This window comes from Harmonia axyridis, chromosome X (genome assembly GCF_914767665.1).
Source record: "Harmonia axyridis chromosome X, icHarAxyr1.1, whole genome shotgun sequence".
Classification (NCBI taxonomy): Eukaryota; Metazoa; Arthropoda; class Insecta; order Coleoptera; family Coccinellidae; genus Harmonia; species Harmonia axyridis.
In genome coordinates, this window is record NC_059508.1 from 8,930,055 (window position 1) to 8,953,980 (window position 23,926).

Sequence of the window (23,926 nt, forward strand, 5' to 3'; positions counted from 1 at the left end):
GCTAGAGTAATCGGAAAATTGATACAAAATGGGGGTGTTCCATTTAGAAAAAATGAAGATGACGTCATTACTCGAAAGTAATTCACCCTGTATTTTGGATTATTATTTTAAAATACGGTAAATTGAAATAAAAAATCGACGTGTTTCAGGATTATCTCTTAAAATGGTCTGTTAAGCTAAAAATGAATTCTTTCCATATTTTACGGACACAGTGTATAAGGTGTTCCCGAATTGGAGGTACGAAGAAAAATGAGAGACTTCTTGAATAATTCAAAGAATAAAATGTCCTACACATGGGCCCCCAAACACCTTGTTTTCGGGATACAGGGTGTTTCAATCAGTCCTACTTTCTTGTGATTCTTATAACAGTTTATTGAATCTTCTTCTTCGTCTCAATTTAAGCCTAGGGCTTGTATATTCCACTTTAGTCCTCGTTGGATGTAGATATCCATTATTGAATCTTCATTAATTGAATTTGTTCCATACTTTACGGACACAGTGTATAAGGTAAGAACAATCGAATCGGTAATAAAAAAATACTTATTTCGAGTAATTTTCTCACATTACGGATATGAGTAAAATTTTTTTTTTCGATTACTCCCCCCACCAAGAAAAAGAAGATCTTTGCTCTTGTATCGAAAAATGATTCTTTTTTTTTTATAAGAGAAGGACAACTGGGAATGATTGGTAGAGAGGTCCGATTGTGTCCATGGGCAACCGTTTCTGGCACGAGTTCTGGGGCGCACCATCATCCTCCGACACCGCCGTTGTAAACAACGCATAGAGGAAGATCGAGTCGGCGAGGCTGACGGATCCGAACATTTCGTTTCGAACGAGCCGACACAGTCAGTGCCAGTTCAGCGAGAGGTGAGGAGGGTTGTGTTTTGTTCGGCTCGCGACTCGTGACTACACACGCACATGTCATCGAAAACAGTGTCATGTTAACATGACTGTGGTCAGTCAATCAGACCGGTATGTAATACAGTAATTTTGCAAGGCATCTTACCGTAGTATTTTTATTAATTTCGCCACTTCGTTCTTTGATTGAGTAAGAACACGTTCTTCCTTCCCATCTGAAGAATAACTTGAGTAAACTAACAATTTCTACCTGTAACAATTGACCCTCTCGCATACCTGGTTCTGTCTCTGCCTTCATCTAAATTACAACTAATTTCAGCTGAGACAACACGCTACTTCCTCCAAGAGTTACAATAAAGCCGAATCTTTGTTGAACAAACAGAACAACAGTTAGTTAATCTTTATTGTACTTTGTACTTAGCCTAGAACATTGTTACACAACTTATACATACCTTCACTCTTGGCGATTGTAATCGACAATAACTAAACACTAAACAGTTATTATTGCTAAAATATCGATATGTTTGTATATATTCGCAAGTTTTATTCGAACAAGGTCAATTAGGCAAGCGTTTCGTTTATTGTTATTCGATCCAGCTCTGCATTTACCTATGGAGAAATTGTTATTTTTATTTTGAGATTAAGCGGTTGTGTGTATCTTAAGTCTGAACCACCTCAAAACGGATTGATAGCTAGGTAAACAATATTATGTTATCGGCTACTCTTCAAATATAAGATTACCCAATATAACTCGGAATTGGCAATAAATGCGTTTGTTTTGATTACCAAAATTTTCGATGATGCTTTAATATATTTGGAGAGCGTTCGATTAATATAAACCGTTACAATATTGTCAAAAATTATCATGCCGTTTTAATTGTTCTCTAATTCCATTTTGGTAATGTTGTTAATGAAAACACCAGAACTAATTGTAAACAATAATACTGGGTAGTTTATCAATTATATAATTCATTATTACCAAATATTTTCAGTTGCGGCATTTTATGAACTCGTAGTGTTTAAATTATCGTATAATTTCATTTTTAGCATACAATTATTTCGATGGCGTTTTTTACTCTCACATGAAATCAGTGTATTAATTGCTTGAAATGAAGTACCATGATTAGTTTTTAGATTGCATTGGAGGATTTTGATATGATCCTTGACATTTGAAGGTTTAAAATCGAGGGTTCCCTCGAGTAATTAATTGTTGCTCTCAAACTATGAATCACGAATTGTTGTAGACTTCAATAGTTTGTTTTGTAAATTGGTAGAAAGATTTTCAACACATTTTGATTGATGACTTAGTGGAAACTGATCCCTGATCGGATAGTGGTTTTGAATATTAGTCCGATCTATAGAGGTATAAAAAAATGTTTGTTGAAATTTGCAAAGTTTTTTTATCGGAGCTATTACCGAAGGCTTATTGCTCAAAATAATAAACCAGCAAGATTATGGTTTACAATGTTGACACGATATAAAATTTAATACAAAAATTCATCATGACTATTTCAGGTTCAATAAATATTGAAGAATCACTAATCACAAATAATAGTAGCGTCACCAAACATTCAATATTTATATCCAAACTCAACTCTATGTTCCGAAATTTTGATAGTCATCTATTGAAACTAGGAAATCCAATCCTGCACCAAAATATCAATCCCGCAAATCCGCGGGATGAAAATTATCAATCCCGCGAATCCGCAAGAATGCGGGATTGTTAACAATATTTTTACCTTTTTTTACTCAACCTATTGAACATGGTCATAAAAGGGTATTATTCTATTAAAAACATACTATAGTATAAGAGTATTTATTTCATGGCAACAGCTGTTAAGTTTTGCCGCGACTAAACTCGAAAAATCAACCGAGAAGTGCTGTCCCACAGTTTTTCTATCTAAAAAACCATTCGTTATTCAAAATTGAGCTTTTGTGATTGGTTGAAATTGAGTCGAGATCCGGAGATGTGAACAGCTTCAAAGTATGTACTCGTTCTGCATTCAAAAAGGGTCATTTCATGTTTTAATAACTGGTCAAGTGTTCTTCGTACTCGTGCTCGTACAGCCATAGAAGAACAAGCACTATGATTCGATTCCTCTTCTAAATTCAAAGGCGATGGTTCATGTCTCTGCTAGATTTGATAAAAGTACTTTATCCTCATCAGAAAAAGTGAAATGGTCTTCGGTTTGGGATTGTGTTTTGTCTTTTAAAGACGTCCTATTTGCAGCTTGTCAGTCAAACTCTAAATATCATTTCGTAATGTTGATTTGCTATGAAGTACAAATGTATCTTCTTGGCCATTTGTAGACATTGATATCCCAGAAATTCCAGATTCTTGACTGGGTTTTCTTGATGCGGTACCATATTTGTCATTAATGAACGGCGCTCTTTTATCTTAGAAAATGAAGCTTTTACCATTTCTTTACTCGATGTCGAGTTATAATGACTTTCAAATTTGCTGATCATGAATCGTAGTGTACTTTCAGCAGTGACAAGTGTTGCTTCTTCGTCCGTAACTTCTAATTGGTTTATTGCTTTTTGGGATGTTTCAAAAGACGTTTGCGCTTTTATTGTCTAATATGCAATTTTAATATTGAATCCCGCAATTTTGATCCCGCAGAATTTCAGATGGATCCAGCATTTGAGGGATTGGATTCCCTATTTGAAACTTGTTACTTACTAGAAAAATAAAATGGTACGGCACTGGCACTGCCCTATGTGCGCCAGGCCTGGGATTTATTGAGTGATGTGTTATGGAAAATGTTAAACTGAAATGAAGAAAAAGCAATTAGGATGAGACAACATGAAACTAATTTCCCACTTTGAGCGATTTTCCGTGATTTTCATATTTCTTTCTGCTTGTATCAAGTTTCAAACACGCCAGCTTCATTGAGTTTTTTTCAAAAGGATGTAAAATAATTTCCGGAATTTGCCATAGACAAACATTGGTCTTCGTAGTTACAATTACATTCGTATTTAAATGAAATTGAAATTAGTGAAGCGAACAGATTGATCGATTATATGTCGAGTAGGTAGATTCAAACCCAACGATATCGATAGCATTAAAAAGTGAAGTGTTGAATCAATGGAAAATGCTTTCATCGACGAGCTGTTTTTCAAATAATTGAATATTTGGAAAATTCCAGTAATCCACTTCGTTTTTAGTCGAACGTTTTTTCAACATCAATTTCGAACGGAATTTCATTTCCAGTTGAAAACGATATTGAAAACTATTCGATCGAATAATACCCTTTAGAAATTTAGAATTTTGCAATCATTAAAAATTGATACGTACCTCGAAATAAACTGCTCCACATGAGTTGGGGATATTGACTTAAATTGCAGCAAAATCTAGTTCAAATAAGTTTTTTTTAATGAAAATTCATATTAATATCATTTCAAGTTGCAGGAAATAAAATTAATTTAAGCCTGAAGGTCTGCAGCGTATACAGGGTGGTTAAGAAAAATCGAGTAAAATAACGAAATTTTATTCTCACAATTCAAGCATTTTAACACTATCAATACAATGTATGGCCTCCAAGGGCATCAAGTACAGCTTGATATCTTCATTGCATACTACACACGAGGTTGTTGAACATTTCTTGAGGAATTTGGTTCCATAAACAGGGCAGAAGCTCTCTAAGATCATTTAAGGATTCTGGGATAGGTTGATGATTATCTAATCTTCTTTGGAGCATATCCCATGCATGTTCTATGATCTATGCATTCAAATCTGGTGAGTGCGGAGGTATTGGTAAATGTGGAATACCAAGCTCCTCGCGCGCATTCTCAACTATGACTGCATGGTGCGGTGTAGCGTTATCGTCTAGAAATTCAAAAGTTTCACCAGTAGTAGCGTGAAAATTTGACCCAACATTGTCAATGACATGCTCCCTATAGTGTAAGCCGGTCATATTCCCAGGACAAATGTGTAGAACTGTGCTTCTTTTGAAACATATCCCGGTCCATACCATAACACTACCCCCTTGGAATGGATGGACTTCTTGGACATAGCGACGATTACGGGGTATGCGTGGGATTGTCCATACCCTTATTCTTCGAAAATCTGAAAATCGTCCATATCTGGATTCATCAGTGAAAAGGACACTACGCCAATGATCGTTCCAATTGATATGTTGACTTGCTCATTCCAGTCTTTGACGCTTATGGTCACGTGTTGATGGAACACCTTTTAATGAACGTCTAGAATCTAGATTCACCTCTTTCAAACGTCGTCTGATGGTTTCGATGGAAACTTGGACCCCATCTGCATTTTGAAGAGTATTCCGTAGCATTCTGTACGTAGATATAGGGTTTCTTCTCGCCGAAACGGTGATGAAACGATCCTGAGCAGGTGTTGTTTTTCGTCGCCCACCAAGCCTCAGTCTTCCAAACACGGAACCTGTCTCCCTGAACCTATTCCTGACTGGCTGACTTAGAGCCTTTCCGCTACAATAACCTGAGTAAGGCCACCCTGTAGCATTCCGATAGCCCGATTAGCCTCAGCGTTTGTTAATTTACGTCTTGGCATTTTCAGAAAACTCATTTCAAATCGAAGCCGTTGATAAACTGACTCCATTTCAAAATGAGAACATTCATGAAGTATATGAACCAAACTTCAGAAAAAAGGCGACCAGATTGACGAAATGTCTCATACTGATTTTCATTGGATCGATTCAAGTTGTTATTGAGTTTTAAATGATTTTACAGCGATTTTCTCGAAGATTACATATTTTTCAAAACGATTGAATACGATATCCCTAACTCTTGTGGAGCAGTATATTTTTAGATCAGCTTGAATTTGAATTGGAGAGGCATTCACAGCCAATCCTCTCTGAGTATTGCGGTATATGACTATATGTTTATACCCTGTAGCTTACAGAATAAACCATTTTATTATTATTATTATTATTTCAACCGGATAGAATTGTCAGTTTGACAGTCAGTGACCCCTGCCAAATACACCTTCCATCTCCATAGTTTGGTTTTATATCCCAAGGGGTTTAGTATTTTCGAGACATTTTACTTGATATGGCTAATTTTCGAATTAGTGAAATGTATGATAATATGTTTTGTCGTTTCTTCAAATAATTACAGACTCATCACAAAGTGGATTAATTTAATTTCACGAAAATGCGATTAATGAAACAAACTAATTCCATTCAGCATTCTGTGAAAGTGAGGCCGACAGTAAATTCGCAATGTTTACATTGATGATATCAATGATCCTCATGAGATTAAAACTGTAATTATATCGGATAAACATTTCAAAATTACATAAATAGATTATTTCATTCATCACCTAAATATGTTATCGCAGCAGAATTCACAAGTTGTTACCCAAATAGGGACAAGGTCGATGAAAATTATTCCAGAACAAATATTTTCATCGTGATTTTGGTCTTTTTACTATTGTAATGATTTTCTTCATCTATAGTCGCCTGGGCTTTTCATATCATTTCATAAATCATTTTGGACTGAGATGCCCTTCTGGAATTTCAAATATTCTATCTGTTTTTAAATCATGTCTTTTATAGTTTCTAACTCAATTTCTTCTTTTATCTTTTGGTAGCTTACGGACTATGGAGCTCCTATGATATGTTTTTTTAACTTTTGATTCTCGTTAATTATGTTTCCATGGTCTTCTTTCTTCTTCTTGTGTTTCGAAATATATGGTTTCAGTCTTCTTTGAGTTGATTTTGATTATCCATCGTTCGAAGTTGTTCACTGCCATTTCCACGTCGTTTAGAAGTCTTGTCACGATTTTTATATCTGAAAAAAAAAAAATCAGGGACCTATTACCGAACCTTGCGGTACACCGTGTTTGATATTCCTTGTTGTCGATATTGCCCCTTGAAAGTAGACTCTGAACCTGTTTGCTAGATATGAGTGCACTATTCTCGTCTGCTTGATTGATAAATCAGTCCTAGGTGCCACATCTTGTCGAACACCTTTTTCATTTTGGGACATCTTTGAGCCTGAGAGTTATGAGATCGTATGGTGTTCTGTATAGGCTTTGGTACTCTGCCCCATCGACACTTTAAAACACGTTCTACGAATTTTAAAGATTGGAAATCTAGGAATAGAATTTATGAAAATCATTTCTTGAAAACGAGTTGATATATACAGAATTGAAATTTGAAGCAGGTGTTGCTTTAATGATACTGAATACAATAAAAGTGTAGGGTTGATGTAAAAGTGGAAAACTCCTCTTACGATCCAATTTCAAAGTCTATTCGATTGCATTATGTTATCACCGTTGTGCTTGCATGTTTTTCCTCGTTGGCTAAAGATAAGCCATAATTTTCAATCAAGTGGTTAATATAATTGAAAAATTTGAGAAACTAACTAGACGGAAGATGACTCAGTAGGAGTGCTTGAGTAATTCGAATTGCAATATATAATATACTGCATTACGATCTTGCCAGTCTGGCACAGTTTCTAACAGTAATTTAGCGTAAAGTACTGCAAATTAACAAGAGACACCACCTGGTTGCGTCGTTTCCCAATTTTGGATGCTTGTATTTATCTGTCTATGTTATGATTCACGGTATTATAATGAAGGATCACATTTCTTGCCGCTAGAGGGTCTACCCACCCAGCTTTATTTCAATAAGGTTATTGACTCTAATGAAAATATTGGCTGATTGTCCTTTTTTCAGTGTCAATTGCCAAAAAATAGCTGTGAAAGGATCTATTAATAATTCTGCATATCGTTTTGGCACTGAGATTAAGTCATCAGGATTCCCCACGCTTCGTATTTATGTAATTCACACTTCACTCAATAATTCCTGGGCATAACCAGTAAAATAAAGTTTTTCTTAAAAATTCAACTTTATTCGTCAATATATTAGGACAATTGGAAAGTCCCCGTTCTGATGCACAGATGGCAGTGCTAGTATTAAATCCATACGATTTTTAGTTAGTACCAACCTTCAAACGATACGTGTCAAAATTTGACAGCAGTCCGACCATTAGTTTGTGAGATATTGCGTTGTGAGTGTAGCTACTTTTGTTATATGAAAAAATATGGAAAAAAAGAATTTCGTGTGCTGATAAAGTATTGCTTTTTGAAAGGAAAAAATACAGTTGAAGCAAAATCTTGGTTTGATGAAGAGTTTCCGGGGTCCGCACCAGGAAAATCAACCAACATTGATTGGTATGCCAAGTTTCAACGTGGTAAAATGAGCACCGAAGACGGCGAACACAGTGGACGCCCAAAAGAAGGCTGTCACCGACGAAAAAATAAAAAAAGTTCACAAAATAATTTCGAATTACCGTAAAGTGAACTTGATCGAGAACGTGTACATCCTTATATAATTCATGAATATTTGTACATTAGGAAGCTGTATGCAGAATGGGTGCCACGCGAGCTCACAATCCATCAAAAGTAACAAAGTGTTAATGATTCTGAGCAGTATTTGAAGCTGTTCAAGTACAATAAACCTGAATTTTTGCGTCGATATGCGACAATGGAAGAAACATGGCTCCATCATTTCACTCCTGAGTCCAATCGACTGTCAGCTGAGTGGACTGCACACGATTGACCGAATCCAAAGTGAGGAAAAACACAACAGTCAGCTGGCAAGGTTATGGCAGCAGTATTCTGGGATGCGCAAGGTATAATATTCATTGATTACCTCCAAAAGGTCCAGACCATCAACAGCGATTATTATATAGCATTATTGGATCGTTTAAAGGATGAAATCGTTAAAAAAAGGCCCCATTTGAAGAAAAAAAGGTGCTGTTTAATCAAGACATTGCGCCGTGTCACAAATCAATGAAAACAATGGCAAAATTGCATTAATTGGGCTTCGAATTGCTTCTGCGTCCACCATATTCGCCAGATCTGGCGCCCAGCGGCTTTTTCCTGTTCTCAGACCTCAAAAGAATGATTGCTGGAAAGAAATTGCCGAAACTGAGGCCTATTTTGAAGCGAAAGACAAATCGTACTACTAAAATGGTATTGAAAAGATTGCTATAATTTCTGTATCGCCCTCGAAGGCAACTATGTTGAATAATGAAATCGAATTTTGCCAAAAAATGTGTTTTACTATGTTAAACCGGGGACTTTACAATTGGCCTGTTATTCACCGTCAAGAGTGATACATATTCTAAAATTTTGACACGCATTTTTTGAAGATTAGTACTAACCAGAAAAAAAGTGTTATGGCACTGGGACTGTTGGCTGAATTTTTATCCTCCTCAACCTCATCGTATTGTGAAGGTTTATCAAATAATCAGATTTAGTATTTTGGAAAAAATCGAAGAAAACGAAAAGATAACCTAAAAATCTCTCCTTCCCATTCAGTGACTTGGAGAGTGTCGTTTATTCCAGGATAATTAGAAACGATTCATCAAACCAGCATCTCACATCTGTACGTAGATATTAATTAGTCATTTCCATAATAGACCAAAAGGGTAAATCGATACTGCACAGGGTTAGGATTATAATTGTCTAATATGGCACTGAAGGTGGTTTCCTCTTGGATAACGTAATAGGAAGATGATTAGCAAGCAGTTTGTGGTGTGAACTTTTTTTGAGCGCTTTCTATTCGATGTTCGAATAGCTATTGATGTTCGAATTCAATCTGTCAAGAAAGATCCTTTTGAAGTATATCGAGTTTTCAGTTTCTAACAATTTTCGAAAATATCGAAAAAAACTAATATTTCAGGACCGTATCATCAAAACCCCAGATCTAGATGAACTAACCGACAACATTGAAATCATAATGAATAGCATCTAGCATATACAAGGTTGTTCAATAAAGTATGCGGTTCTATAAGAACACAATTTTATGGTTTGCAATATAACGGGTGTTTTTTTTCGAGGTATATAACTTTGAGTTGGAATTACTGTTCAAGATGGCGACCGATTTAACAGCTGTCAAGTGATTTATTCTCAGTTTGGTTTGGCAATTCATCATGAATAGACTCACGCCTGAACAACGCTTGCAAATAGTGCAATTTCATTTCGAAAATAATGGTTCTGTGCGGAATACGTATCGCGGACTACGTTCATTTTATTTTGTTTAGCGATGAAGCGCACTTCTGGTTGAATGGCTACGTCAACAAACAAAACTGCCGCATTTGGAGTGAAGCTAATCCTCAAGTGTATGTCGAAACACCGTTCATACAGAAAAACTGACTGTTTGGTGCGCTTTATGGGCTGGTGGAATCATTGGTCCGTACTTCTTCAAAAACGATGATGGCCAGAACGTTACAGTCAATGTTAATCGGTATAGAGCCATGATAACTAACTTTTTCATTCCTGAATTGAACAATCATGATGTCCAGGAGCTGTGGTTCCAACAAGATGGCGCAACATGTCACACAGCTCGTGCTACAATCGAGTTATTGAAAGACACGTTTGGTGACCGCCTAATTTCACGTTTTGGACCTGTGAATTGGCCTCCAAGATCTTGTGATTTAACACCGCTAGACTACTTTCTGTGAGGCTATGTAAAGTCATTGGTCTATGCGGATAAGCTACAAACCCTTGACCATTTGGAAGACAACATTCGCCGTGTTATTGCCGATATACGGTCACAAATGTTAGAAAAAGGTCAATGAAAATTGGACGTCCAGATTGGACTACATCCGAGCCAGCCGTGGCGGTCATATACCAGAAATCATATTTAAAATGTAATGCCCCAAGATTATCTTGCGGATAAATTAAATTCATGTCAATCGAATAATCCATCGTTGTTTTATTGCAATTTAAAGTTCTATAGCTCTAAAAAACACCCTTTACATACCTACAATCCTGTGGTTTCCTAGGGCGTAATAGGTGCATGAACGAACGAGCGGTCAAAAGCTTTTGAAGACTTTTTTTATGGGTAATGCGAATCCTAGCAATGGCAATGGAAAAAAAGCAATAGAAAAAAAGCGTTTTGCGGTCGATCATTATGCTCCAATTGGAAGCATCAGCTATTATGAAACCGTGTTGCGTCTGAATTTTGAACCGCACAAAATCGCGAAATAATTCGCCACGTGACTATTTCAAGTTGTTCACGAAGTATGAAGTTCGCTCTATTTTTAGAAACATCACTCGGCTATGACTTAATTTTGAAAGTACGCACCTCACTGTCGTTCTATCGTTATTTCATAGCTACTGCGGAATAACATTAAAAAAAAAATGAAACTGGTTTTGTACGATGAATAAATAATACAACCGACTACATGAATTTCGTTGGCGAATTTAATTTCAGATATATTCCATTTGCCGACAAAATTGCTGCTCGGAATTAACATTTCCAAAGAAAACATAGGCGGTTATAAAATATTTAGCCCTCTGGACATTATCCTATTGTTTCACTCACAATTCTACATAGTGTCTACATAGCAAATTCGCCTTATGCATATCTAGGGGGGATGACCAGATAAAACAATCCTGAATACTGAATGAATTGCATCGAAAAGAAGGGAAATACCCAATTTTAATTCTGGACACAAATTCTAAGGATATTTTATTATGTGCTAGAGAATTCCACAGTTTTTCATACTTTGGTCGATATTTCCGATAATAATTTTTTCATTTCATTGGAGAATTTTTGTTTTGTTTTCTGTGAATAGAAAACTCTCATGGGAAAAAAAACATTAGAAACTAAATATTATAGTTGAGGATACAAAAAAATTATGTAATTATGTACTTTTTTTGCTAGTTAAATTCCGAAAAATAACCAAGTGTCTTCCATTTTTCTTTGAAATACGAACATTTCATCAGGATTCACCCTGTTAATAAACTTGTGATCTTTTCTATTAATTTCTTAAGAATTGGCAACCAGAAGAATCGAATTATTCGAGGCCTCCAAAATGCGAATTTGGCGTCACTTGGAAGCATAAAAATAAAATCACTTAACATAGAAAGCGTTTGTTTTCATTAGTGATTTGTACGTTTTTTTTTGTGATTTTGCTTTGAGTAATAATCTTAATGTTTTATAAAAGGATTTCATTTAGAATATTATTTTAATTCATCATATCCTTGATATAGTAATCTGTGAGGTTAGAATTCAATGTTGTTTTGAATGTTTTGAGTTTTCAGTGACCTCATATAAGGAAAATGATCTCGATCAAACTCTCAAAATGACTAGCATATTTTAATGTAAAAATCGAAGAAACAAATTTGTATGTCTAATCATTGTAATTTGTGCTTAGAAGTGCAATTTATGAGGGTAAGCAATTTCAAGCTTCATGCTACATTTTACAAAAGTCAAGTGGAATACCGAAAAAATTATCACTATTTCCTTAGGGATAAACCAGATTATATTGAAATTTTCTCAGATAACATGCCAATTGATTTTATTATTCAAGATAGTTGCCTTCGAGGCCGATACAGCGATTATAGCGATCTTCCAACTTATCGATACCATTTTTGTAGTACGATTTGTCTTTCGCTTCAAAATAGGCCTCAGTTTCGGCGATTACTTCTTCATTGGCGCTAAATTCCTTTCCAGTGACCATTCTTCTGAGGTCTGTGAACAAGAAAAAGTCGCTGGGGGCCAGATCGGGCGAATACGGTGAATGCAGAAGCCATTCGAAGACCAGTTCATGCAATTTTGTCATTGTTTTCATTGATTTCTGATACGGCGCATTGTCTTGATGAAACAGCACCTTATTTTTCTTCAAATGTGACCGTTTTCTGAAGATTTCATCCTTTAAACGATCCAATAACGCTATATAATAATCGCTGTTGATGGTCTGGCCCTTTTGGAGGTAATAAATGAATGTTATACCTTGCGCATCCCAGAATACTGATGCCATAAACTTGCCAGCTGCCAGTTGTGTTTTTCCTCGCTTTAGATTCGGTTCATCGTGTGCAGTCCACTCAGCTGACTGTCGGTTGGACTCCGGAGTGAAATGATGTTTCATCCATTGTCACATATCGACGCCAAAATTCAGGTTTATTGCACTTAAACAGCTTCAAACACTGCTCAGAATCATTAACACGTTGTTGCTTTTGATCAATTGTGAGCTCGCGCGGAAACCATTTTGCACACAGCTTTCTCATGTACGAATATTCGTGAATGATATGATGTACATGTTCAGTTTCTATCTCGATCAACTTCACTTTACGGTCATTCAAAATTATTTTGTGAACTCTTGATTTTTTCGTAGGTGACAGCCTCTTATGGGGGTCCACCGCGTTCGCTGTCTTCGGTGCTCATTTCACCTCGTTTATACTTAGCATACCAATCAATGATGGTTGATTTTCCTAGTGCAGACCCCGGAAACTCTTCATCTAGGCAAGGATTTTGCTTCAACTATATATTTTCCCTTCAAAAAACAATATTTTATCAGCACACGAAATTATTTTTTTCCATATTTTTTTTAAATAAAAAAGTAGCTACATTCACAACGCAATATCTCACAAACTACTACAAAAACTACAAAACATTTGTTTTAATTCAATTTACATTGATCCTTTGGACATTAAAACGACAATAATTTTCTTCAATTTGAAACGTCAACAAAATAAAAACATTTTTTTTTCAACCAAAATATACTACTTAAAATATTTTATTTATTTATTTTTTCTCCTTTGTGTCAACTGGCTATATATATTGTTTTGTTTGTTTTTGACACTTTCAAACTAATGGTCGGACTGCTGTCAAATTTTGACACGTATCGTTTGAAGGTTGGTACTAACTAAAAAGCATATGGATTTAATACTAGCACCGCCATCTGTGCATCAGACCGGGGACTTTTCAATTGTTCTAGTATGTAGAATAATAATCATTCGAAATTGCATGCTGAATCTCAAGAGGATCAGAGACATCAACCGATAAAAGTGACATAATTATGAATACATATACCCTTATAAAGTGATGTAAAAGTTTTATACTTTAGTTATTGCTCTTTTTCGAATTTTACTTATGTATACCAATGTTTTTGTTGTCGATGAAGCAGGTATCTAGGATGGCTTGTAAAAGTAGGATTTTAATAAGATTCAATTTTCAGTGTAAATGAGATCGTGAGGCATCCACACTGCCAACGTTGTTTTATGAATATTTCAAGGGATAATTTCGAATTTCCCAGAGAAAATGGAGAAGTTGAGCGAGTAATTAGGCTAATGTTTGGATATATTTCTTGATAACGAAAGTCGTAAAAAATGGCCTAATTTAACTCCAGCAAAATGAATGGACCCCCCTGTATGTATTATTATTCAGGGATAAATAATCGTGCTCGTGAATTTCAATTCTCAACAGGACTTGCAATGAAACACGTTCAAATTAGTTGGTCCATGTTTTGTTCGATAATTTCGTTCGTACGAAGACGGAAAAATTTGCCAGGTTGAAAATTGATACGAACGGATCATGTGGAAAAGAATGAATACTAGAGCTACTGAAGCTATAAACCTTTAAATTGCAATTAAACAACGATGGATTATTCGATTGACATGAATTTTATTTATCCGCAAGATAATCTTGTGGCATTACATTTTAATAGTTATTTATGATACAAGTGCAGAAGGCATTGATATTCTTCCACGAGTTCAAAATTCAAAAACGAGCCACGAAGTGGCGAGTTTTGGAATGAACGAGTGGTAGAATGAGCCTTCTGTACGAGTATTATACATTATTTTCTCTAATTCATTGCATTTTCATTGAAATTAATGAAATATTTCCATAAATATATTTTTGTGATTTTTGCATTGAAAAATGTTGGTTGGCAGAACTGATTTCTTCAAGGCAAATTGATGAATTGACAGATAAAGCCGTGGCGGAAAGTTCGGAGTACCAACATAGAATAATAAAATATAACCATGAAAACTGTGCGTTTCTGATATATTCTCGCACGATTTCGTTCTACAAGATGTGGAAGAATGAACGGAATAACCACAGAATTAGAGAAATATGATTTCTGGCATATGACCGCCACGGCTGGCTCGGATGTAGTCCAATCTGGACGTCCAATTTTCGATGACTTTTTCCAACATTTGTGGCCGTATATCGGCAATAACACGGCGAATGTTGTCTTCCAAATGGTCAAGGGTTTGTGGCTTATCCGCATAGACCAATGACTTTACATAGCCCCACAGAAAGTAGTCTAGCGGTGTTAAATCACAAGATCTTGGAGGCCAATTCACAGGTCCAAAACGTGAAATTAGGCGGTCACCAAACGTGTCTTTCAATAAATCGATTGTGGCACGAGCTGTGTGACATGTTGCGTCGTCTTGTTGGAACCACAGCTCCTGGACATCATGGTTGTTCAATTCAGGAATGAAAAAGTTAGTAATCATGGCTCTATACCGATCACCATTGACTGTAACGTTCTGGCCATCATCGTTTTTGAAGAATACGAATCATCTTGCATCATGACAATGAGAGCTCATACACATCAAATGCAACAAATGAGTAGATGGACACACAAAAATCAAATTAATGGGTTATCCGCATTACAGCCCCTACTTGACACCTAATGACTTCTTCTTCTTTCCAGAAATCAAAAATAAACTTCGTGGATAACGCTTTTCATCGCCCGAAGATGAGGTTAAGGCGTTCAAAACGCCTGTTTTGGAACTACCATCTTCTGATTGGAAAAAATGTTTCGAATGATAGTTCAATCGCATGCAAAAGTGTATAGATCTTGAAGGCGATTATTTTAAAAAGCAATAAAAATATTTTGCATCAAAATCGGTTTGTTTTTTGTATTCTCAATACATAAATAGTAACCAACGTAATGCAATTCACTTGCTCATGAATATCAATTACAGTTTCAATTTTGGAATTAGTGAGTCGACTTTGAATGGTTTTTAATGGAAGCTTTTAAGATGGTGAACGAGACGAAGAAATCTGGAGAAAGGAACTGTTTGGCGATTCGCACTCTCAGTTTACCGGAATTCGGCTTCGGTTCCTTGTTATTTTAATCTTGAAATCGATAGAAATGTATGGAGTTATTCCAATCGTTGTGGAATGAATCGGAGTTTCTGCTTTCTCGATGAATTAACTGGGATATTCGGTCAGAAAATTCTGGCTTCGATTCCGGTCTTTGTGCCATAATAATAATAATAATTGGATGATAAGGGAAGGGAAATCTTGTGAGATAATAGAACACATGCCCCATAATGTAATTTTGTTCTAAGAGTTACGTGAAATATTGAAAAACACACACAATTAGAAATCTACAGGACTACATCGAATTCATAACTTTTGGCAAGTCGAATCCATAAGTAGTAGAGTAGATAATCCAATGGATATGCCAAAAGTTTCAAAAGCAGGGACCATAAGACATTATCAACAAAATACAAAACGAAGAAACCTTGAGACCACTCTTTTGGTATAGTTCTATGAAATAAAACTGATATCGAAAACCTGCAACGCAAAATGAGCACTTTGATAACAAAAGCAAACAAGCAAGCGAAAAGCAGCATTGAAATGACAACACTGCCAAGGAATGAAGGAGTCATAGCTCTGATCTTGGAACTTGCTCATGGGTAGATACAAAGTCTACGAACATACTTCAAAGACCAAGCAAATACGTCAGAGGTCCAAAAAACATTATGTGCAGCAGATGAATCAATTTACAATTGAATAAACACCATATTTCATACCACCTCAAGACAATCCAAGGAAAACTGCAGAGGATGAGTGGAGAAGCTCCTGCATGGAAAACAATTGAACGAGATGAACCAGGATTGCAGCGTTGAACTATTGGCTCACATCTTGTGAATTGTATCCAGAAAGTGAAGGTTTTTTGTCGATATGGGTGTCCAACGATTGAAACTATCCAACATATCATGGGTGGATGTCCAATATCTGCAGATAACGTATTTAAAGAAAGACACTCGGAAAGACACGTTGCAGTATAAAGAAGGAATGATGATACTTCATGAAGAATTAGCAACCACATAAGGAGAAATGCAGTGCCATTCAAGTACATGTGAACTGGAAACTCCATATTGGTATTGAATTGTTTTCTTTGAATATTTCAAAGTATTATCATTGAAAATTATGAACTAATAATGGATTTACTACATAAGTACCTACAGTTAATATTCAAGATGAAAAAGTCGCCTAACGATTATCATTGAGAGTAATTCCATCTCGCGGACAAAACTTTTTTGTGATAAATAACGGCTGCAAGTTCCCTTCTCCCTCTCCTTTCTTTGAGGAAAACAAAGGAGCTCGGTTGGGTTCTTTCCTAGACAAGCGAATTATGAGAGCTTCTTTAATCGACTATTTTTGGGCGGTCTCAATGAAAGTCCGTAGTAAAATTTTTTTCCCGACAAACAACATTTTAGCATGCGAAAAATTCATTATCGAAAAGTTATCATCCTATTCCATTTTAGTAGTGAGAACTTTTCGAGAAAAAAATGTCTGATCCCCTCCGAAAAGTTTAGGTATATATTTTGGTATTTTTAGGTGAATTGAAACTAATCATTTTTAATCTTGATGACAGTGATCTCTCGGTTCAGTTAAGTTTTGAATGACGTTTTTGAATCATTTTTATTTTTAAACACATACATGGTGGCCACTTTTTCAATGGGATTTTATTGGTAACTTTTAAACCATAAGAGTTAGAAGGTCGGTCAAATGGAGAAAAAGTTGCATGCATAAAAGCATTATCAAGCAGTTCAAACAAATCGAGATGATCAGGGCCAGTTATTGAGATATCATAAGAAAAGTAAATTCTGTCATTTTGATTTTTCTTTTTTTCCTACTTTATTTCAAATATTATCAAAAAATGTTACAGGAATTTTTTATTCGACAGTATATTGTTCTCAATTTGCATAATCAGATTTCGTATCCAACGTTTCGTGCTCTCTGGGCCACCCTCAACCTCATTTTTTTCAATACGGACCTGTATATTTTATGACACTTTTCGAAATAACTTTTAACGCTGAAATCAACGATATATCATACAATGTCATTCAAAGTTGATTTTCAGGTGATTTTGATCCCTATCCAAATTTCTTTGGGTCGGATCTGTAGTGAATGCAATTTATCAAAAACTGCTGTTAATAAAATAGTCAAGAGACGCGAATACAATGATTTCAAATTTGAATACCAAGCCTTGCAAAACTTATATCGTAATGATATCAAAATAAATTTCGATTCTGTAATTTGTTTCAACGGAACAAATGACAAATCCAACAATAGTGATTTCTCGCGAGAAGATTGAGAATGTATTGGAAGGTATTCAAGAAGACAAAATAAGCAAATGTATAAGAAGTATGGGTTCCAGAATCGTTAAGTACATTTAACAAATGGTGGACATTTCGAACACTTACTTCATTCATTTTCATTTACTTTCGAATAAGCATTTGATTTTTTTTTTCATTAAATGATAATTCGTTTTATTATAATGAATTGAAATATGTAAATAATTATTACTTGTTTCTTGATTTGATTCTGATATGTTCCATTCAGTTCAAGATGAGTAAGTTGATTTTCTCATCGAAATGTATTGCATGTTGTTAATTAAACTAAAGGTACCTAAATGTAATACAGATCCGACCTAAAGAAATTTGGATAAGGGTAAAAATCACCTGAAAATCAACTTTGAATGACATTGTATGATATATCGTTGATTTCAGCGTTAAAAGTTATTTCGAAAAGTGTCATAAAATATACAGGTCCGTATTGAAAAAAATGAGGTTGAAGGTGGCCCAGATAGCACGAAACGTTGGATACGAAATCTGATTACGTCAAATTGAGAACAATATACTGTCGAATAAAAAATTCCTGTAACATTTTTTGATAATATTTGAAATAAAGTGGGAAAAAAAGAAAAATCAAAATGACAGAATTTACTTTTCTTATGATATCTCAATAACCGGCAATGATAATCTCGATTTGTTTGAACTGCTTGATAATGCTTTTATTTTACCAATACAATCCCATTGAAAAAGTGGCCACCCTGTATATTTCATAGTTTCCAATCATTATTCACTATTTATATGATAAATTTTGTTATACTCATATTTAATGGCTTTTTATTCAATGCAAAATATAATGTTCTATCGAGTGAAGACTAATAAATTATTAATTTCTGTTAAATTTGTAGTATTTCTGAAAATGGAAATACATACAACGAAATTGGAAATAAATAATGCATAATCAACGTCAAAATATTATCTCGGAAACTAGGATATCTAGCAAATGATGCAAGCTAGGTTGGACTAATCGATAACGAATATATCCAATGAAAATAAGAATTAAGAGCTTAATGTCAATGCTCTTCAAAATTCCCATTTGGTATTTAAATAACCAAAACCATCTGCTGACGAATGAATATTTGAGCTTTGCAATTAACTGTGAAATACCTGAAATCTTACGGCCTAACATTCTTTCTTGAATTAGTAAAGTTATTTTGTGATTCAGGAGAAAATAATAAGTCATAATATTTTTTATTAGCTTCATCCAAATAATTTGATGTATTTTGCAAGATATGAGAAAAAAAAAATTGTGTAGGAGTTGCAGTGTGTTGATAATTTGATATTGAAATCGTATGAGCAAGAACAAAGTGTTTTCAAAATGAAATAAATACATGAAAAATCAATGAGGTTTTTATTCTGCGTAACATATGAGTATACAGACCTGATAGTGTAAATATCATTAGAAAACCCAAGACAAACATAAGATGTTTTTTGTTGCACGAAGCGTGACTAATCTAAAGATCTCTTGAATTTCCGTTGGAAAAACCGTTGAAGGAAAGCAGATTAAACGGTTCAATATACACAAATATTTTCGCAAACTCATATTGTATTCTCGAAATTGGGGGAAGGTCATATTTAGAATTTGTATAACGTTAGCATCATGAAATTCCCACTCATTTCGTTGAATTAATTAATCCCAAGTTTTGTTTCATGGCAACAGCAAATTGACTTATATTTATATACTAACCGACAAAGAAACTGCAACACCCAGAAGGAACTGTTTAATTTTTAATTTTTTTTTGGTAAAACATAGTATAGCAAGGAGTTAATGATTGAAATTTGGAGAAAAAAACGAAGGGTTTATAATTTCTTTTCAATAAATTTGTTAATAATGTGTTTGTCCACCGCGATTATCTATACACTCCCCAACACGTCTCGGCATTGATGCAATAAAATGGTCTTTTTCTTCTTGATGGATTCTATTCCAAGCTACCTGTACTTCATGTCAATTCTTGGACCGATCCTTTTCGTGATATATATGAATGATATCTTCGAGAACATACCATCAGATGCAGTTTATATGAATGCAGATGATTCCTCCTTCTTGAACAAATCAGTCTCCCGGAAAAGTATCATGGAAAAGAATGAAATATGTACGAGTAAGGCGCAGGAGTGGTTTTCGGCTAATGGACTACTCATGAATGATTCCAAGACCCAGAATATCATCTTCACCAGTAAAACAGATATTCATACATCAATCAAGTATTTAGGACTGGAACTTCAATCTGACCTGAGCTGGAGGAATCATATAACAAATTTATGTAGAAGATTATCGACATCGATTTTCATGATTCGGAGAATGAGAAAAATAGCTGGAACAGAAGTCGCAAAACTTGCGTATTATTCTTCCTTCCACAGTACGGCCATATATGGTATCATCTTGTGGTGGCAAAGTGCGGATGTTGAGAGAGTCCTACTGCAACAAAAGAAGGCAGTACGAGCCATTTTTCAGATGAAATCTACTGAGAGTTGCAGAGAGGTCTTCAAGAGAGAGAATATCTTGACCATCACGGCAGTCTTCATACTCACCTGTCTCAACTTTGTCCATCAGCACAGGTTAAAATTTCAAAAAACACTCAGATTTTCATGATTACAACACGCGTCAGAAAAGTGCATTTGTCATACCATCGGCCAGAATAGGGAAAATCCAACAGGGCCCAAACCACACATGTATCAAATTGTATGATGAACTTCCAGAATCTTTCAAGAAATTGAGTCCCACCGTTTTTCACAAAAGAGTGAAAAAGTCACTTTTGGAGAAAACGATATATAGGTTGAGTGATTTTAAATTATATTGAATTTATTATTATATTATTATATTTTATGTACTTTTTTCTGTGTATATTCTCATACATTTAAATGTTTTTATATTTATTTTTTATAATATATATTTCACTAAATTAGCCTTTCTTTCTATATTTGAAAAACCATGTGAATTTTTGATGGTGGTTATTTATACATGTATATATATTTCGTCGTGTGCAAAAAAATAAATAAATATTATTATTATGTCTCAGAGCCGCCAAAGTCCGTGGGGGCTGGGGTAAATTTCCAAGCCTTCTACCCATGATGTCCTAAACATGCTCTATGTGCGAAAAATCGGGGGATCTGTGCAAAAGATTCACATGGGCATTATCTTGCTGAAATATTGGATTCTCGACCCGGTTGAGGTGAGGAATAACATATGGCTCTACTATTTCTTGAAGGTAACGCAGCACTGTCATGTTACCTTAAATGAAGACTAAAGGTGGCCTACTTGCATGTGCAATAGCACCCCATATCATAATGCCTACTGTCCGGTGTACATGACGCTCAACATCAAACTGAGGTTCACGTCTTTCTCCCCGACGTCGTCTAACCCTTCTTCGGCCATCATGTGCACCCAAGGATAATCGAGATTCATCAGAAAAGACGACCTGATGTCATTCCACATTCCAATTTTGACGTTCTTTGCACCACTGTAATCGTTGCCGGCAATGCTCAACCGTCAGATGTAATACAAGATGGGGTCGATAATGCTGCAGTCCAAAAGTTCTTATCCGGCAGTTAACCGTTGGGAAAGTTACAGGATGACTATGTTTTCCTAACCACTCATCAGCCAAGAATCGAGTTGTCGCAAATCGGTCACTAATGGCCATAAGTCTTAGACGTCGATCTTGAACTTCATTTGTGCTCTTTCGACGTCCGGTACCTATTCTTCTTCGATTCTGGGCATTATCAAACCACGCTTGACAACATCTCATAACAGTAGTTGGATTTCTGTTCGTACGGTTAGCGATTTTTCGAAATGACAACCCCGACTCCTGTGGACCAATAATTCTACCTCTTTCAAATTCACTTAGCTGGCCAAAAATTCCGCGTACACGTACTCTAGGCATTTTAACAACAACAACTAAACATCGACTTCGGATCTCCTCGAACAGCTGGTTTGTTGTATTATTTAGAAAACTCGCAAAAAACGACTACGATATTTAAGTAACAGAAATTGTTTACATGAAAAAATACAATCATTTACTCTTTGCTATACTATCTGTTTTACAAAAAAAAATCAAAATTCATATAGCTCCTTCTGGCTGTTGCAGTTTCTTTGTTAGTTAGTATACATATATGCCTTTCAGGAATATTCACAAGTCCGCGATAAAAATATAGTCTCATTTAAATGGGATATTCAAATTGGACGATAAGCATGGCGTAGTATGAACGAATTTTGATTACAAATGGATTGATTAGTGTTTATAAACTACGTTGACAACTATGTTCATTTGTTGCGGAATTTGAATAGGTCGACCTTGGTCTTGTGCCGAAAAAATAATTGAATTTTCATTCTGACTTGACTGAATGCTCGTATGATTACCTTTATGCTTCCACAATTGATCAGTCTGGTCCTAACAGGTCAATTATTCTTTCAGTTACAGGATAATGAAATATTGGAAATATTGGATGTAAAAAACATTGGAATTTATCATTGATATGGACGGAAAAACAAACAATTCTGTGATTTTGGTGTATTTTCCAGGCATTCATTATATTTTTCACCATGGTGCATACATCTAGTATTCTACATCTATCCCAATTATTTCTGCATACATCCATATATGATTCGGAAATCGAACACCTCTGGCTTTGAATTTCCTGGTAACGAATATACAGGGTGATTCACCGGGATGGCCTATTAGACGTTTATGAAAAACTAAATGGAAAATTTTGAACTGAAAATTGGCATATAGGGGTTTGAGATAATGATCTTTCTCCCTAAAATATTTACAGATTTCGACAACTTCCGGTTATAATTTCGGCAATATGCCATTCCTTGGTAGAAACTCAACGGTTCATGAGTTAATGTGATTCTTATGAAAAAGTGGTGGCGATGAGGACTTTTTTTTAATATTACGGCAGAAAAAGCTTGTTTCGAAATTTTTTTTTTTTTTCGATACTTCAAATACGAAGTATTATAGGACTGTTTGCGGCACCAATTATTCAATAAGAATCCCATCAACTCAAGAACCGTTGAGTTTTCACACAATGTTTGGCATATTGCCGAAATTGTCATCAAAAGAACTATCTAATGAAATAAGGAAGTAGCAGTCTGTTTCCGGTAAAACCGGAAGTTGTCGAGATCTGAAAATATTTTAGGGAGAAAGATCAATGTCTCAAACCCCAATATGCAAATTTGCAGCCCAAGATTACGATTAGTTTGCCATAAACTTCTAAAAGGCCATCCCGGTGAATCACCCTGTATAAGCCATAATTATTGGCGTGCTCTCTGTGTTTCATCATGGGACCCCGCCTTATGCACCTGATACTCATAAATTGATAAATTCATATGATACGGAGATACACGGTTTTATTTCATGTGTAAATATGCATCGATACAAATACAAACAAATTTATCAAAAAAAAATTGATTTTCTTGCGGTTTTATCATACATAGGTTAGGTTCAGTTTGTGGCAACATAGATATTGTTTATTTTAATCGCGCAGATAAAGTTGTAGGAAAGGTATCAGATATCAAAACCAAAACTATAAATTTTGTCTGGCAAGACCTGTTAGGATGTCAGACGAATTACTCGTATAAATCTAAAGCCTTCACGTGTTGTCGTTTGTCGAATTCTAAGCATCATGGTAATCTTCAGGAGGTAGCCTGAATTCATAGATGAAAAGGTTGTTTTTATCCCGTCCTTAAGCTCTTCGCCAGGTGTTCCGTAAATAAACACACTAGGACTTTTATTAACTTCACAAAGCTTTCAGTGTAGTTCACTACGAACGTCCTCTTTGAAATTAGGGACTTTCTGTCGAATTTTCAGCTGGATAATGTCTTATAAAGCCGTCGATTTCTACGTAATTGTCCATTGAAAAATCCTACACAATAAAATATTTTCCAATAATCTCTTATGCAGATTTCAC

At 35.3% G+C, this 23,926-nt stretch overlaps 1 protein-coding gene across 3 annotated transcripts in view; it reads left to right on the plus strand.

The window, feature by feature from the left end:
- Positions 1-817: 817 nt before the first annotated feature.
- Positions 818-23,926, plus strand: part of LOC123686431 (furin-like protease 1) — a 274,819-nt gene continuing 251,710 nt past the window's right edge. For all 3 annotated transcript variants that reach the window (XM_045626551.1, XM_045626552.1, XM_045626547.1), the window contains exon 1: positions 818-972. The gene's annotated coding sequence lies outside the window, so the exon portion shown is untranslated. The remainder of the gene's footprint in view (positions 973-23,926) is intronic.